Source organism: Falco rusticolus, chromosome 12, assembly GCF_015220075.1.
Source record: "Falco rusticolus isolate bFalRus1 chromosome 12, bFalRus1.pri, whole genome shotgun sequence".
NCBI lineage: Eukaryota > Metazoa > Chordata > Aves > Falconiformes > Falconidae > Falco > Falco rusticolus.
In genome coordinates this window covers 5052346-5071376 of record NC_051198.1, presented here as the reverse complement: position 1 = coordinate 5071376, position 19031 = coordinate 5052346, and the positions used below count along the sequence as shown (strand labels likewise).

The following is a 19031-nucleotide window of genomic DNA, read 5'->3' as shown; positions in this document are numbered from 1 at the left end:
TGCTTCGAGGCACTGATGCCAGGCAGGAAGAGGTGTAGATCCCTTCTCTGAAGGGAAAGGAGCTGCAGTTGCAAGCGGGAGCAATCAGGGCCGCAACCTGCTTTTTGCTCCTTTCCTGCTCTGTAGGCACTGGAGCCATTGACTGGCAGCACACAGTTGCCATCCAAGCTGCCAGTGAACATCCTTAGCATCCTAACCCAGAAGCAGAATTTTTTTTCCCAGTGGCTAACGCTATTCATGCAAGGAAGAAACACCAGAGAAACAGGCACGAAGCAGTCAGGAGAGCTGAAGTCAGCCAGGGAGAGGAAGAGGTACCAGACGATCTCAGGGATCGCATCCCACTGCGGTGTAGAGCAGACAGAGAGAACTACTCTGTCCAGTCATTGGGATGTGGGGGGGAATCTGTCACTCACGACAGCAGTTTTGCCTCTGATAGATGTTTTAGCTAGTGGAAGAGAAGCAGGATACAGCTGCAAAGGCAGGGTTCCCTCTCTGTTGTACCGTAGTACCTGGCCAGGTGAGCTAGGAGAGCCTTGTCCCCAGCAGGAGCTGTCTAGGCTTGGCCTGTTGGGCCATGCTTTGACCTTGGTAATGCACACAAAGCTCAGCTTTGGAGGTGATTCTTTGTAGTTTCTTTTTTCCAAGTCTAGGTCATCAGAAAAGGGGTGTTTTGGTTCCACTGATAACCTAGTAATCAACAGCTCTTCACACTGAACCATAGTAGTAAAGGTTAAGTAAAAGGGTTGGAGGGGGGAGTGTGTTAAGGTTTTGTTTGCTTTCTTTTATAATGGCAAATTTAGCTAGGACAGCCACTTAGTGGTTGTCTTAAGGGAAAATGGTCTGTTAAAGTATCTCAGGAACATTGTTTCACTATAATCAGTTACACAAGTTTAATACCTAGAAATGGTTTCAATATTACATTTTTTTATTTAAATAATAAAACCATATGTTAGTGGGATAGCATCATAAGGAGATAATTCGGTGCAGGGAACTGTTACTTTGTTTTGGAATTAGATTAAGTCATAAATAAATACTACTTTGTCTTTAAGTTAGAAAATTGTTCCCATCCAAACAGTCTCTTAAGACATTTTCCACCTGTTAAAGGACATGTAGTATTGGGAGTCTTTCATAACAGTGGAAACTGGCTCAAACTTTCAACGGGTTTGTAAAAAATAAACCAGCGTTGATTTATGAGTTGAACTACGATAGGGAACATGTAAGCAAATAAAAACAATGAACTGAGAAAAAAGCAAATATACTGTTGATTTGGCACCGCATGAATCATACAGGCAAATCTGAGAGGAATAAGAGGAACGAGCTTCAGAGTGATGGATTGGGAAAGGGGATCTGATCCCTGGGTAATGAAATGTGAGGGGGTCTTGCCTTCTGCTATTGACCTAGAGGTAGCCTGGAGGAAAGTGATACCTTCTGACTATACAGTGTTAGTTAAAACAATCCCCTGGGCTCAAATATCAGCTATTAAAATAAATTCAGGAGACAGAGGAAGCGATGTTTATAAGTTGGAAGTTTGAGCTGCTTTTTAAACAATTGTGGATCTACAGATTCTGAACTGGAAACGTGATATGGCGGGAAGAGGGCAAGAGGAAATGACAAGAGGGTAAACTGGGGGTGAGGTGGTAAAGAGCATGGAACTGGGAGGAAAAACTGGGGATGGAGGGAAGAGGCATTCTTGTGGGGCCAAGCAGAGAAACTCCCTACACATATTCTTGCTTCACCTTCTCCGTTCTGAGCACCATGGCTGTATATGAGGATGCCACAAAAACTCAGACATCCCAAAGATAACAAGGGTTTACAGTACATCTGGGTGTGTTTGGATTTTCAACCATAATTATAAGAGTTGGTCACTATTTTCCAACAGAACGTTTTTCCTCCAGAAATGATTTTCATTGAAACTGAGGTCTTCCATGGAAAAATGGATGCGGCTTACTTCTTGGGGTGGGGGGGTGGGCAGGGGGCAGGGAGTTGAACTATCTAGTCAGTAATAAAAACAAGGATGCTAACATCATAATAGAAACCTTTCAATTTAATTGCAACAGCACCACCACCACCACCGGAAGAAATCTTTAACAACGAAAGAAATCTTTCAGTTGACCACCAACCAATTTTGGGTTTGGAACAAGAGCATTTTTTATAATAGTGGCATTTCCCTTAAGTGATCGCTTGAGTTTCTGCACTGCTCCAAAGCATTTTTGGAAAACTGAAACTCTAATCTGGGTAGCTGCATGACCCAAGCATTACAGTGATGCATTTGAAATGGCTTGGCCTCCCCTCTGTGGTGTTACCCTGTGATGTGATATTTAAGCAAGTTGTTTTTCCTGCTGTACCTATTTCTTCTAGCCTGGAAGTTGATTAAAATGTAGGATGTCTCCTCTGCAGAGTGAATGCTGTTATGCAGTACTGATCTTGGTTTGGTTTCTAGCTACTATATATATATATATATTTATAAGTCTGTATTACATAATTTATAAAAATGTAAGTAGGAAACATGATTAGTGGGTTTGGTCTCCTTACAGTTATTGTCTTGCTTCTCTAGCAGGTGGAATTGATTGCTATTCAAAATAATAGTGAGCCTCAGACTGTCAGAGCTTTTTTTTCTGTACTTGATGCTAGAGCTGTGTTGCATGGCTTTTCCAGATGACCTTTCCCCATCTGAGATCTTGCTCATGTCTGATAATGACACACAAGCAAATCCCCATCTGTTCACATGCGCATCCCTATCCTTTTGTTGTACTTAATATTTCCACACAGTTGCTCCAGTAGGAGAGTCTTATGCTGAGACTCGCCTCATCTATTCTTCTACAATTTATGAGCAGGATTGGTGCCTGGAATTTCCCGAAGCACCGAGTGAAAGACAGGCTCAGAGACCCTTGTATACAATTCCAAAAAAAAAAAAAAAAAATGTGAAAGGCAATGAAATCTGAGCCTGGGCTTTCAGAGACAACTTGACAAGTCAATTGCCCTGTTAGGGGTTGACAACAGTGACCCTGATAGTAGAAATGATCCGTTTCCTCTGGTTTAATTTATCACCACAGGATTCTGAGTAGCTGCTCAGTAGCGCGATCTTCAGACACTGATATAACATCGATCCCAAATGGGATGTTTTGTGAAGAGAAAATTTACAGTCCTTTAAAAAAAAAAAAAGTTCAAGAAAGCCCCAGGAATGCAGGACATGTCTATTGTTCAGAACTGAATCTGATATGTGAAGCCTCACATTTAATATTCCTTACACAATATTGGATGTTTGTCCATGTTGTTGTGTGCTTTTTTAGGCGTTTCAAACAACGTTCTCAAATAATTTCATTCTAGAGATGTAGAGAGCAATATTCTTGGTCATTCAGAATTAAAGGGGAACAAAAAAAAAATCCTTACAGAGTATGTCTAGGGAATAATACTCAAAAGAATTTGAATTTGCTTCAGACTACTTTTTTTATTTCAAAAGCACTGATAAGGTATTTAGTTTTGGGGGCCTGTTCACAAAGATCAGAAATTTTGCGAAATATTTTCACAAAAGTCACCACAAGCACTGTTGCCGTCATGTTGCATTCTCAAGAAAAAAAAGGGGGGGAGGGGAGCAAATTTATTTAAAAGTACTTGAAACATTTTCCTTGCATAATTTTTTTCTTAAATTAGAGAGTGGATAAATGACAGATACCACTGAAAAATTGGAAATTTGGTCTTGCCTGGTGCATCTCCTGCATATCTCCTGAGCTGCTGAGCCAGGGGACCAGTGCTCAAGCTCAGTTTGGGTACTGCTTTCTTCATGTTGTTAAACCAAAACATATTTCACAGGTTAGAAACTGAGCCCCAAGGATGTTGGAAGGGCAGAGGTGATTGAGAAGTCTGCTTTATGCTCTTAAATTAGGAACCTATGCTCCCTATATGGTCGGTGAGTGCACCACTCCTGGAAGCGCTCTGAATCACCCCAGCCTAGTTCACTGCACTGGCTATAATGGAAGCCTGAGCTCTTAATATAGGCATTGAAATTAGATGTTTTGAGTTAGATGGGTGAATACCCCCCCGGTGCAGTGCTTCCAGATTTATACAGGAAGTCTGTGGCAGAGGCAAGAATTGAACCCAGCTTTCCTGTGACCATCTTTTTATTCCCAAGCCTCCAGTTAAACTGTAATCCATCTTGAACCACTTACTGGAAATAGTTCCCTAAAAATAAATTGAAAGTCTAAGTGATCAGGAAGTTTACCTAAACTTCAGAGGCAGGTTAATATGAGAGTACTTTGTACTGACTCATTGGACTGGCTCTTCTGGCGGAGGGCAGAGTGGTACGGGTGCTTGCTGCTCCTCTGCAGGATGACTTTGTTAGTCTGCTCCTGGAGATCAATTGTTCCTGTGAGATGCATCCTCCGAAATCGCACCCGTTTGGCCTCATGAAAAACAGGCATCGGTGACATTTGGGCAAATGATTAAAAAAAAAAGAATGGGGATCTCAGGTGAGGGAAGGCCACTTTGCATACAGCACTGAAAAGGCAGCTGATGGGAGAAGTCTCCCTGTAGCTGGCAGGAGGGTGATGTTTCTCACCAAATTCTTGTGACCAGAAGGGAGGTTTGCAGCCTGCCTTGGTGTTCCAGTGGGGCCAGTTTCCAAGGCAGCTCTTCGTGCCAGCAGTGTTACCTTAAGTGGCTTTAGAGTGGGTTTGGTGGAGAAGTTAGTCCGTATCAAAGGTCTAACAAATCTGAGAAGTAATACAGCCTCTTATACTTGAACTGGTTTACTCCTGAGCACAATATGTGTGCCACTAACAGAGACAAGGCTTAAATAAGATGACAGGACAAAAGGTAACTGACATAACTGAACAGCTGCAATTTTTACAGGGGTACGGTTTTGGTTGGTTGGTTCTTGGTTTTTTTTAAAAACTCAGCTTGGCATAGACTCGGAGGAAATGCAGGGAGGTGTGCATTAACAGCAGAACAGCCTGGGCTGGGTGGAAGGTGCTGGGGCTGCAGATGTGCTGCCGCTCTGGTCAAGTGGTTGCAGGTCTCCATGAAGCCATGGCATGAACCTGGGGCAGCTGCTGGGACTGGTGCTCATGGTAGTGGTTTCAGTTAGGAGTTCAGGTGCAAGGGTTCCCTGTGGTCCAGGAGAAATCCTGATGGGTGTCAGTCGCAATATAATATGTGGAAATTGCGGATCTGCGTCATGTTGTTTGATGGTTGGTGGCAAGACGTGATTCCTGCTGGGGCCGCTGACAGAGGCGCAGAAAGCAAGAGCTGCAGAACTGGCTTCAGAGCTCTCATCCAGAGCGTTACAGGTCCTCCACCTTCACAGAAAAGATCTGTGGGTTGTTGTTTTTTTTTTTCATTTTGCCCCCATTTAGGTGACAGTGTTATTACAATATATGTTTTGTTTTGAAATTAAACATCTATATAGCTATATACTTGTGTGCACATATGTGGGTGCAATCTTTTAAGATTATTGAATGTAGAAATACATGAAAGTTTAAATTCTAGTGAGGAATTTCATTGTGCTTTGTTTCTGTCTGGACGGGAATCACAGATTTCAGCTATACAAGGACGAAGATGGTTGCTTGTGCTTTGTCCAGAAGCAGAGCTGTCCTTAAAAAGATATTTCTTAAACCAACTCTTATCAGGTCTGAATGTACAGTCAGACATTGCTTAAAACTGGTTGGAAAACAGCAAAAGGGTTTTTTCACCCTGATGTATGTGAAATCTCTATGGGAATGTTTACATTAGACCAGTGCCTGCCAGCTTTACAAGGACAGCTAAATCCCTGTTGGGGACCTTGTATACCACTGAGCCTATAGACTGAGATAAGATCTCACCAAAGTATGATGCAGACCCTGGTTTTTAATTATAGGAAGCAAAGGGGCCTTGTTTTCAGGGATGCTACATACTGGTGTCCGGGGGAGATCTAGAAACAGGGGTGTGAGGGTGGGGATTTTGCAGTTTCTTCAACATCATGTAATGAACTCCATCCTGATGAAATACGAGCCTCACTAGAGGTATTATGAAACCTAACTGAGCTGGAAAACCTCTAAATCTGGACCCCAAAAAATCTGGTTCCCCACGTTTCCTTCATGGAGTGATGTTGTAGACTTTTTTTTTTTTTTTTTTTTTTTTTTTTTTTTTTTTTTATTTCCCACTCTTGTCCTCCAGGGACTACATGGAGAGCCGTGGCTGAGCTCCCCAAGGGCAGCTGCAGCTGGCACCCTTCTTCCCACCGTGGGAACGAGACTTTCTGGTCGGCGGCATCTGGCCATACTTTCCTCTATAGCAAGTCTCTTACCACCTGCTTCTAGAAAAGAGGGGTGTGTTGATATGGCCCCGTGTGTCCTTACCACTCTGTTTTTTGGGCACACCTTCATGGCAGGAATTGCAACGTGTAGATGTCCAAAAGGCAATAAAGGGGCTTGGTTATCGCTGGGGCATATGTATGTGAGTATGCACATAAAGGAGTATGCGGTGTGGTGCTGTGCTGCTGGCACTGGGTCTGTGCAAGGCACCAGTTCGCTTGGAGATCCTCTTTTACCTGGCAAGCAATGGCATGGGTCAGGGCTGCAGGAAAAGCCTGTGTGAGAGAGAGAAGGACGGAGACGTAGGGTCAGTGGAAGAACAAAACGGATAAAAAAGGAACAGGGAGGGCAGCGATGTTTAACTCAGGCTATGGGAGTAACTCTCCAGAGACAACACCCTTTTTCTAATCTTAGACTTCCTTGGGAGTTGTATATGTCTGCGTGTTTGTATGTATAGGTATATGCACAAAAGCACACTCACATAAAAATGAAAAAGCACACACAGCACTTACTAACCCCTCTGCTGAGGGCTGCACACAGGTCTTTTCTAAGGTTTAAACCTGCTCGTGATAAATGTGCTGTTATTCTGGCTGCAGCTTTTTAGTTCTGGGGATATCAATTGAATTCTTATTATGAAAGCAGAAAATTGGAGTTACATCTGGTGACTGACGCATGTGACAGTATCACTGTGAGGAATTTCGGTTTCCTGAAGCTTTTCAATTAACTCGGTGCACTTTTCCTCAGGTGCTACGCGTTCGATTTTTCAGCGTGTGCCTGCTTCCAAGTTGTAAATCAACGAGTAGGTTATTGTACTGTCGTAGGAGCTCTTGTGCCAGTAAAATGAAACAGCAAATAATAAACCCCAAGGAGATTTATATAGCCTGAGTTGATGAAACGATTACTTTCTCATTCCTAGGCTCGCTCAGAAAGGCAGGTTAAAAGTAACTAAAAATTTACAAGAGCCTAAAACTGAATCTGAAAAGTACAACCTCAGCAACTTATTGGGCTTGGCCTAGCGAGCGCCAGATTTACTGTTTGCAATTTCTTCAACTTGTTTGGTCATTTTTATTATTTTTTTTTCGACTGTCCCCTCCCTGAGTTGATGACAAGCCTTGGCAAAAACATCTGTGCAAATAAAGCAGGGGACAGAGTGAAGGAACCTGGCAAGGAGCCCCCTGTGTCTGCTATGGCAAAAATGTTTGATAAAAGCATCCTTTCCCCCAAACAGCCTGAAGTCTCTAGGGGTCACGTCTCACGTGGCAGATGAAGAGCCTGCTTGGGTTATGGGTGCCAGCAGCCTCAGCCAGGCTCTTCGGGCTCCTCACCGTGGGTAGTTTCAGCCGGGGGCTGAGAAACCTCCCCTGCACTTTCAGAGGTGAGTGAGGAGCCCAGACTTAGGCAGAGTGGTGACATCTCTCCCCAGGCTCCAGTCCCTGCGCCCAGCACTGTTAGCAGCCTGCGCGTGGTTGCTGTTCCACACTAAATGCCTGTGCAGTGATGGGAGCAGAGACCGAGCTGGTCTGCGCAGCGCTGTCACCAGCTGAGCCTGACCCGCGCGGCCCTGCTGCAGGCACGGACCTGGTGTGCAGGGTGCCCGTGAGGCTGTACGTGGCAGGGACCTAACGCTCTGGCACCAGCAGCACGCAGCCGTGAGCCAAGCAGGTGCCAGGGCATCAGCAAAACACTTGCAATCGGCATGCCTAGGACCAGGGCAGGGAGAGACGAGCAGTGGTTTTGGGAGCGATGGGAGGACTAACCACGCCACTCCAAAGGATGTGTGTTGTTCTTACCCCTTCCTGATACATCAGCTTGATAAATGCTCTGCTCACAGCATCAGGATTAAACGGCAGCGCTTTCCGTTCAAGATACATGCGGAGGTCCCACATTCACCTGGAGCATCTGGGGTCAGAAAGCAACAGGTCAGTGGTCATATCCCTCTCTCCCCGTTTGTGATGGCAAAGCCATGAACATACTGCATTGCCTCTGCTTTTTGTTCTGCTGGTACTAGTGAATAAACTAGCAGCCTCTCCTCTTGCTCAACTAAGATGCCTTCATGTGCTGTTGTCCTCTTTTGCCGCTTGCTCGAGCTTCCTGAGCGCCTGAGAACGAGTCTGTCCTCTTTGTGAGTCATTCCTGACGCACTGCCGTGCCAAGGGCATGCCAGGTCCCCACGCACCCAGGGACAAACAAAGGTGGTCGCCTCTGTGTGATCCCCCAGGGTTGGCCACGGGGGTGCAGACCCCTTAGAAGGCGCCTCACTCTCTGCTTCCTATTGAGACCTCCTGAGGAAATGGTGACATGCTCCGAAGCTCCCCTTCAGGGGACAGCTTGGGGTTTTACAGCCTTTAAACAGTGTTTTTTCCCTTCTTTTCCTCTTCTGGAATGTGGGCAGGTGAATAACATGTTCCAGATTGACACAGTGAATCGTGCCACTTCGGCTCTGCATCCCACCATGTCCCATCTTGTATCTCTGATCCCAGCAGGACCATGATGGTCAGCCAGGACACCAGCACCTCCCTGTCAAAGGCTACTAGTTGAAAAAAGCTGTAGTCTACATTTTCCTGTACAACTTTTGTAGAGTTCATTCCAAAGGCAGGGAGGAAATGAAGAGATTTGTTTGTTTTCCAGCCGCAGAGATATTTTCATCATAAATCAGGAGGAACAAAAGAACATAAAAGTGGGCTGTGTTAGATGGGGGTAGGAGACTTCGGTCCTTCTGATGGAAAGTTCTTTCCCTCAAAAAAATAAATCTTTACAAACATGTTATTTTTTTGAAAATACCTTTTTTTTTTCTTTTTAAACAGAGAACATTGTCAACATGTTGCTTTCAGCTGGCCCCATGACTTTCCTGGTGTCCTAGTCCTCTCCCCAAAGTCATCTGGCCCTCTCCAACTGGAGGGCGCTCCCAGCCATTGTCTGGCTGCATCTATCAGTGCCACAAATCTTCAAATTAAGAATGGTGGCTAAAATAAATAATTATATGCATTTTAATGGGCTGATTACTCTCTGAAGGCTTGCATGTGATTCTTATTTTCTATGTTATATAAAAGCTAAGGGTGGGATTTTCAAAACCACTCAGTGCTGGCCTAATTCTGCTCCCATTGAAGTCAATGGGGCTTTCTTACCCTTGACTGTAATAGGAGCAGAGTTAAGCCAGCAGTGAGTGCTTATGAAAACCACATCCTAACTATGCTCCCAGACCTCACCCATATTTCTCCTTTCATGGCACGAAGTTTGTTTTCATCATGTTACGTGTGCTGGAATGCTGATGTCTAAGGGAAGCTACTAGGGATTGAGTTCAATATTAATTCTGACCGGGCTTGGCTTTGTGGGTTACAGCTAAAGCGTTCCTGTAACTGCAGCGTAGAGGCTCATCACAGAAATAACGTCAGCAGTGTCGGGACAAGTCAGAGCTGGGCCAGGCCCTGACTTGCCTCGGGTGCTCAGGGTTTAGGGAAGGCACGGGAAGCACCTAGTCCTCCAGGCAGACACCTGGACCAGGCTCCTCCACCAGCCATCTCGGTACCTGTGTCCTTGCTCCTGGAGGAAGCAAGTCTGCTGGGAGTGTTTCTGGGGGCACTATGCCTAAAACAGTGCCTGCTGCCATCCTCGTGGAAGTCAGCATCCCAAATCTGCTTTCTTGAGTGGAGGTCCTTGGCCGTGGGTGCCTGGAGCTCTGTCAGCTTGGGGCAGGACCAGTCTTCTGAGAACAATGCTGGGAAACAACTTGTGCAGGTTTTTTTTTAGATAAATGGACTTTCCACACAATACCATTTGGATAGAAGGTCTGAGTTAGCTTGGTCAATTTTTTTTTCCTTGTTGGTACTTTGTTTTTTCAATTTTTTCTCTTGTTTGTTGGTTGTTTGGGTTTGTTTGGTTGGTTTGGTGTGTGTGAGGAGGTTGTTTGCTGTTGCTATAAAAGTTGGATTGATTCTCAGATTCTTGATAAAAAGTTGACCTCTATTCTATTCTTTTATGGAAAAAAGAAAATCCAACAAAGCAGTTCCCTATTTTTACTGCTTAATGTCACTATAGCACATTGCCCATCAAGCATGCTGGCAAAATCCTGTATTTTGTGCTTGAGTTATTTTGGAAGTGACCGCGGAGGGGGAAGATGGCTGTGCCAGGTGATTTGCTCTTGCTCAGCAGCAGATGGGATGTGATGGATCCCCTCCCAGTGTCCCCTGCCATCTCGGGATTTTGTCAGGAAGCTGGTGGAGTCTGAAACTACTCCACCAGTGAAAACTCAGCATAGGGAAGACCTCCCACCCTAGTCTCCATATTCCAGAGATGAAACCAACTGGAAAGAGCTGCAATCTCTTTCCCTGTAGCCAAGAAAGTCATTTTGTATTCCCTGCACAAGCTGGGCTGAACTTGGCCCACAGATGATTGTTGCTGTTGATCCAAATCTCCCAAAAGGCTGGTGTATTTTCTTGGTAATAAATGTCCCACAAATGTTTTGGATTTCTGCACTCATTAGGGCTTAGGGAGGCTATTTGTCAGGACCAAAGACGTCTTCTACAATAAACCAGCAGCTGTCTGCAAAGGGTGAGGAGACGTTTGTTGCCGTGAGCTGAGTCTGCTGTCAGCAACCAGGCCCCTGACCAGCCCTAGTAAATGTTTTATTGATTTAATATTAAATTAACTGCCTGGGCATAAGGAGCGCATTATTTTTAATGGCATTCTGATATTAGGGACTGCAGTTTGCTAGAATGCACCTGTAAAATTAGTATCCCCTAGTATTCTGCAGGAGCCATAAAACGTAATGCTCTTTGTGTGCAGTGCTCTGAAGCTTGACATGGGTAAAGTTACAGCACTCGCTCGCAGCCTATCTGGTGGCTGCCCCAGTTCTCACTGGAAGAGGAGGAGGAGTTAAGTCATCTTAGAATCATAGAATCATTTAGGTTGGAAAAGATCTTGAAGATCATCAAGGCCAACCGTTAACCCAGGATGGCCAAGTCCACCACTGAACCATGCCTCTAAGCACCACGTCTTCGTGTTTTGAAAGCTTCCAGGGATGGTGATTCCACCACCTCCCTGGGCAGCCCGTTCCAGTGCTTGAGAAGGCTTGTTCCAAGCTCATCTCTTTGTTCTGAAAAGGTGTAAACTGAGCCCGTGAAGCCTGGGTCCTAACCTCAGGGAACCCTGCCTGGCTACGTATGGTAACTCATGGAAACCTGTACACAGGGCGCTCGTAACAGCAGGACACCTTCTGCAGGGGGTCAGTGTTGGAACAAATAGTTTTCCCTCATTTGTTTTCAGTAAATGAAATGAAGGGGGCAAAAAAAAATTACAATCAAAAAGTATCGGTTGCTCAGCCCCAAATGCACTGCTCTGGAATTTGCCTTTTTTTTTTTTTTTTTTTTTTTTTTTTTTTTTAAAGAAAAGGCATTTGGAAACAAATATAACTTGAAAATTAAATGAACACATTCCTTAGTGTAAGACTGAAAATATTTGCTAATTTCAGATTTCAAGTCACTTTTTCTTTTTTTTTTTAAACTGCACTATGCAATTAATATAAGAAAAAGTTCAGCCCAAATAAAAAATTTGTTCAAATAACATCACCTCTCTGTAGTTCATACTGTTTTTTACTTCTGGAAATTGGGCCATAAAGAGGGTAAATACCTCGCTAGGACTCAGCTCTCCTCCCGCTGGGGAGGGCACAGCAGCCACCGCTGCCTCCCTGCAGCAGGGATGCTCGGGGTAGCTGGGAAGGATCCCTGCGCGGTGGGTCCGGCTCAGGGAAGCACGCCATGGGGGTGTGCGTGCAGGATCCCTGCGCGGTGGGTCCGGCTCAGGGAAGCACGCCATGGGGGTGTGCGTGCAGGCCTTGACCTCGGTCCGCAGCAGTGCGAGTGAGCCCAGTGGCATTCTGAGCGCTCGGATCGCGGTCGATGGGGACGCTTTTTGCATAAGCTTTGCTGTCTAGTGGAAAAGTTGCTGTAGGTTCTTGCTAAGCACTGCAGCCTGTTTCCGCATGGTGATCTCTTTATCAAGTTGTCTTATTCAAGTACAAAGAGAATTTTTCTTAGGCCAGTAACGTGCACCTTGCTGCTCTACAATTACCCTTGGTTTTGCTTAAAATTACGATGATTGCTGTTCTGCTATAGCAACCTTCTTTTCGTTAAAATGCGTACCTAGTAAATGTTGCATTTGGTTTTATTAAGGTTGTAAAAATGCCACATTTGAGCTGTTTATATTTTTTAACTCCCTCAGAAATGGTCAATTAGAAAGTCAAATCTTCTTAAATGGCATTCAGATGGAGATTCTGAGAAATCCCAAGATTTCTGGGAAGTTTGTTCTACACTAATTTCACAGCAATGAATCACAGGGCTGAAACAATAAGGGACCAAAGACTGGCAACCATAAAACCATGATCTTGGTACTTCTGAATACTCGATTATAAAAATAAAAACCTTTAAATTAGAAGTTCAGAATGTCAGGGGATGAGGTAGGGTACCGAATTTTGTATGTTTTGTCATTAAATTAACATTGCTTTAAAAACTGGAGAACTAAGGGGCTCCACATATAATCGAGTGACCAAATTAATTTTGAGCAGCAACTACGGGTAGGACAGCAATCTCAGCGGGTTGGTCATGATCTGAATGGGCACAGTGGCAGGATCTGATGCATTTTTCAACCGTTTTCTTTAAATACAAGCTCTCTCTTTGTAAAGCTTGTTTGTAAAGCCACTGATGATCTCTCTTTTCTGATTGCTTTCTTGGGCTTTATCAGTGAATTAAATCCATGCTTTATTACTCCTAAGGCAAACATTGACAAGAAATGTTTATTTTTTGTTGTGATTTTCCAGAGGAAATATCAGTTTCCTTCCAAATAATTCAAAATTTCACTGAACTTACTTTTTCCTTAGAATGTTTCGGGACCAAAAATCAAATACGCCTTTTCTACAGAAAAAGGGGGAAGGCAGGACAGAAAATAGAAACATCATTTAAGAGATCAGGCATTGTCTGCAAATATTGTTGGTTCAACAGGCATAGTTTCTGTAGGAACTTTCAAAAGAAAAAGGTTTATGAGCTCGCCCTGTGAGAGACCCCTTTTGTTCTGATAGTTGTGACCAGGTGATGAATTTATCAGAAGACAAAGTGCACCCAGCACCTCTCCCTGGCTCCCAACCACGTGGGTGCACCAAGGGCATAGGCAAAGCTATGTAGGGTGGGTCTGTGTGAAGACTTCTGTTGGCTTGAGCAGGTACTTGATCAAGACAATCTCTTGGGTTTTATATCATGGTGTTGATGTTGTTCTTCTTATTCTTCTGCCTGATTTCTCTCCTGTTGTTTGATGCTCGTTTGCCACTGTTCATGTAACGTTCAGAGGTCAACGCTGTCAGAGAGCCCAAACGTTGCATTTGGGGCCATTTGCAAAGATGTGGCAGCTCAGTGCTGGTTTTAGGAGCTCTTTATGCAAGTGACCTGCCCATTTTGTGCTGGTGCTCAGCTTTGAGGCTGAAGATTACGGAATTATACAAAAAGGTGGGTGACTGTTGGATGGTCACATTTTAGTTGACAAATACAGATAATTCATTGCGCGGGCAACTTGAGTTGACAGAGTCAAACCGTACTTTTTTGAAAGGATGTGGCAGATTTACTTATTCCTATTTCTGTGTTTGATTTACTACCACATGATTTCATTAAATAAGAACTTAACATGGGGATTTCTGCCAAGCAACTTTAGGCAAGGCCCATATTCCACAAATCCCTAAATTTGAGGGTGGTGGGTGGGAGAATCATCATATTTTTCTAGCAGATGTCCGTTCTGCCTGTGGACTAGAGTTTGAGACGGTTTGTTTATATTGTTGTTGCTTTAAAACCGTTGTAAAATGATGTTTATTTTCCTCCCATTAGGTAACAAACTTGAATTTCTCAATTCAGTGAAGGGTGATGATAACTTTAATAACTATTAATTCTCTAATTAATAACAATATTGGAGGAAATAAACGAGAAACCTTCAAACAGGCAGCGTTTCAGGCTTGAACTGGTTTCAAATTCAGACAGGATTACTTGAGGCTCTCTCTTGCCCTTCTCCGTTGTAAGGCTGCACAGCTCATGTTTGTAGGTATTTTTGGGTAAATAAAAGTGTGTAAGTAGGTTCTTCCCTTTAACTACTGGGTAGAAAATCCTATATCCTGGTAGCTCAACTGTCCAGGTCATGCTGAATTTCTGTGGAAGAAAATGAGTAAATGCAAAGAAGAAAATGCCAAAGAAAATGCAATGAGGGAAGAAAAAGTGATGTAAGTTGGCCAAGAAATAAGTTACAGTTCTTGGCCCAGGCTCTGCGGTGGTATAAATCATTACTGCGCTGCTTCAGTGTAGCCATTCCACTTCACCAAAGTTTTCGATTTGACCTGTTGTCAACTTTGAGCAAAGGTGGTAACAATCAAAATGACACCAGCCCCAAAGCAAGTCTGCCAGCTTTTGTATGCTGATCTTCACCCTCGAATGCTGCTTTTGCCCCAGTCCAGCATTAGGGTGAATATAAAAGCAAAGAGATCACGGGAGCAACGTCATTGCTGAAGGTCAGGCTTGAGCGAAAGGCACATCTGGGGTAGGGCTCTATCTCCATTTCTGAGCTAGCTACCAATTCCTCTGCTGGAGAAGGACTTCTAGATGACACCTAGCAAGGAGAGGTTTGAGGCATTTCACGGATCCTTGTCTGCTGTAACCATCCTGAGCAGGCTTTAGTTTTTGCTCTGAAATGCTCCAGATGAGCCTCTGGAGATGTTTTTGGGAGCTGCCTTTTGGAGCCTGTACAGCTCACCTGAGCTCAGGGGTCCAGGCCAGCACACGTAGCCCCTGCCCAGAGCAGGCTGGAAAGGCAACCTGCGAACGGTTAGGCTCAGTACTTCTGGGTTTTTCTTTTTTATTCCGCTCTCCCTTCATGGCTATTTCAGGTCTTGGCTTCAGGTGACAAATGACACCATCAACTGTCTACCATCCAGTGCCTCATGCTGCTGCTCACTTTTGAAACATTTTAAGTGTTCTGGTCATTGCCCGAAGAAATCGTGTTTACATCATCTCTGAGAGACATTCAGAGTTAAGAGGAAAAAATGGCCAAAACAGCTTAGTGCTTTTGGCTTATTGTTTGAATATTTAAAGACATTGCATCTGGAATGTATTCCATTAATTTGTGGCTAGCATCCATATATCATAATCCATGAGCTTCCAAGTAAACAGCTGTCACTGGAGCTGCCACGGAGGGAAATTGGCGCAGCTAGCTTGTGGTGAGCAGAGAGGGAACACACTGGTACACACTAATCCAAGGAGGAAACATTAACCCAGATGTGTAGAGGACAATGAATGAATTGTTCCTTACAGCTCCTTAACTTCTCAACTGTATTAATGTGAGACACAATTAAGGTCTCAGACTATTCTGTTCACTCACGCGCATACACAAAAGTGTACGTACCATCATAGCCAGAAAGATGAGGTTGCATACTATATATACCATGAAGCAGCCTCCGGGTCACCCCCGCGCACACGGGAAGGGGGACCTGCGTCTGAGGGAGAGAGGAGACGGTCCGTGTTGGTGGCAATCTGTCTTCAGGCTGGTTGGATCACACAGTTGTCTTTTTGACGTTCACACCAGCTTGAAACGCAACGTTCATGGCTCCCCTGAGGAAGATGTGGTAGAGCCAAGACCCATCCAGGCGCTGGTGTAGCAGGGGGTGCGTGGGGCGCTTGCTACAATACTTAAGATCCTTTGGGGCTATTGGCAGTGCCGGGGCCTCGGCTGGAGTTGTGACTTTGCATGTGAGCAGCTCACAGAAGGGCAAGAAGTTCTACCTGAAGCCAGGTGAAGTGCCGAGATGAGGACTCTGCTTTCCAGTGCTGCCGTTACTGGCAGAGCTGTTTGTTGTGCAGCCTAGGGCAGCGGGATGGGGGCCTGTTATTTTCAATTACATGTTTGATCAGTCTGTTTCCATGTGGTGCTCAAGTAAACGAACTAATTAAGAGGCATTGTGTACATGGAAGTGGGACAGAGATGATACCGCTATTTATGTTTTCTTTGGAGGGGTGTTACCCCTCCAAAAAACCCCATGGCAAGATCAGGGTCTCTGGGTGTGGGTGCTGTGGGGCACCTGGGGAGGTTTCAGCTGAAACGGAGGAAGGGCAGCAAGAAAAGAAGGGTTTCCCATCCTGTTTCCAGAAGGGAGGATCTGAGGCCAAGGGAGATGAGGTGAGTCCCCAGAGGAGGTGGCCACGTCAGTCCCAGGGAAAGCATGGGGGACATGAGATGGAAGGGAAAACCCTTGCACACTTCTGCCCAACAGCTGCTCTGGCATCTCCTCTAGATGCTCTGGTATTCCACCGGACTTGGGATTTACCTTCTGTTTACTAGCCAACCCGAAGTGGGTTTGAACTGGTGACCTAAAGGTGAAAGGCTCTGCATCTTATTAGAATTACTGTGTGCTGCTGAACGAGTCCCCCATGGCAGTTAAGATTTGATTATGGTTCGAGAAAATGTTCAGCTTTTACAATTAGTGTCAAAGCAGTGGTAAGCCCCTCTTTGATTCCTGGGTGTAGGCTCGTGCTTTTCTTAACCTCACACATATGCTGGCATATTTACAGTAAGTGCTCAGGGGTTTGTTTTTTTAATTATTATTTTTTTTTATTTTTGAATTAAAAATGAAAGTTCCCCAGGGAAATTATGCAATGGGAAATAGCCACTTCAATAAACTTGCCTCACACATTTTATTGATTATGGTAAATTTAATTATTCCATTTAAACCTTGCTTACACACACAAAAACCCTTATCCTTTTCTTCCTACATATTTTTTCCTGGTTTCATATCCCTCTCTACAGACCAAAAGTGCACTTATATATTATTTTACATTTTTTAGAGGGTAAATACTCAAAGCTAAGCTCTTCCCCGTAATTATAAATTAAAAATTAGAAAACATACCATAAATCTTACTCAAAACATCTTCAAATAGAACTACTAATTGTTAAACAGTACTAATTATAGCTTTTAATATAGCTCTTTCACCTCTGACATATATTATGTGCACCATTTTTGCTAAGGGAGACAATTATTCAAGCACAAAGGACGTTAAAAAAAAAAAAAAAAAGGAAAACATGGAGCAAGATAGGTATTTTTCCTACTCAGTACTTTGCTAGGTGAATACTGGTCATTCTCTTTATATTTAGGTGATGATACCCAGGGGTCTCAATCTTGTTTGAAGACCATTGCACTGAGGTCTTCAGAGGCTACAGTCCAAAAGGCGGTGAAAGAGCTGCCGGTCCCTGGGTTGTCTCTGGGTCTTAACCTTATTTCTCTACAAACCACTGCTAGTAGGTGGTTTTCTTTCTTTTTCAGGGAGCTGCTGCTGCTGCTTCTGACCTACTGAACTGTGTGCAATCCAGGTAATCATCTTTTTGTCGTCTTAAACTTATGAATGGTGTCTCCTTCCTGGGGAAATGCATTCATTCATTACCTTGTGACTGTTCCCACAGATGGAGAATGTTCCCATGGATATAGGCCTGTGGGACTGAGGGTGAAGCAATTCACCATGGCTAGAAATCAGGATGTGGGAAGAGGAATTATCACTAGAGATGAAGAATCAAAAGTAATTCACTAAGTCTGTACTCCCTCTTGCATGAAGGGACTATTCAGAGCCAGCCCATCCCAGCAGTGAGGCAAATCATAGTTGGTCTTCCTCCTTGAAGCTGCAAAGCTCAATCTGGAGAGGGGCTCTTCAGGGTTCTGGAATCTGAGGGTGGCCGGTTCTGAAAGCTGAGGTAGGGTCCAGGGTTTGATCAAGGCTTTGTTGCTTCCAGACACACCTTTCTTCCAAGGTCTGTCACAGGGTTGTTGGACCTGGGTTTGTCTGAATCCCACAGCCAAATCCTCATCTGGTATAACCTGAAAGGGCCCTGTTTATTTCAAGGGAGCTGCACCTCCTCAGTCAGTGGCGTGAGCCTAGAAGAATCTGGTGAGAGCACAGGGATGCTGCAGGGGGAGTGATGTGGCTGGGATGCAGGAGGTTCTGGAGGCTGCAGGTGAACAATGTCTCCTTCACTTTCCTCCAGTTTCCCTCCTGGTGGCACATTTGACTGCCACCATTGTTAAGCTCAGTGACCAGCCTAGCACCCTTCTGGATATCCCTTTGTGGCAAAAGACGGACTGGGGAATACTCCATGGAGACCTCAATGCCATTTACACCCTTGGGTTTCCTGCATTACAACGTAAGTGATTCAACATAGGGGATACTTGTCCCATGGCTTGGAAAAAAGAATTAAAAATTGGATGATCTTTATCCTGGCAGGTTTCCGATTTATTGGCTTTATTCAAAAAGTATAGCTGGAAATAAGTACTTATAAATTTCTAAATGACCTGCCCCTAAAAATAACCACAATCTGATGTAAACTGATAAGGCTCCCTTGAGTTAAATGGATTTGCTCCAGCTTGCACCAGATACAGATTAGGCCCCAAAATTCATGCAAGCCCAGTTGTGACAACCTTGAAAAGAACTTTAGATTAAAGACGAGTTTGGAAGCAATCAAACCAGATCATAAGCCTGGCTGATTTCATTCGTTTTTCTGGCAAGTCCTAGTTTTCTGAGAATATGACCTTGTTGCAAGATGTATTACACCAAATCTTTCACTTAATGAGCCCATTGACACAGATGTCACTCTCCATGCCATAACTCCCCAAAACATTTCAATTCCCTTCCCCCTGACTGTCACCACGCTTGCTCTGACCGCCACGGGGAGGGAACTTAGCCA

The 19031-nt window shown here is 44.3% G+C and overlaps 1 long non-coding RNA gene across 1 annotated transcript in view; it reads left to right on the top strand.

Annotated features, from left to right (window-relative positions):
- LOC119156360 overlaps positions 1 to 19031 on the top strand; it is a 366829-nt gene that overhangs the window by 299930 nt on the left and 47868 nt on the right. The window contains exon 6 of the long non-coding RNA XR_005107087.1: positions 17623 to 17669. This is a non-coding gene — a long non-coding RNA (uncharacterized LOC119156360). The remainder of the gene's footprint in view (positions 1 to 17622; positions 17670 to 19031) is intronic.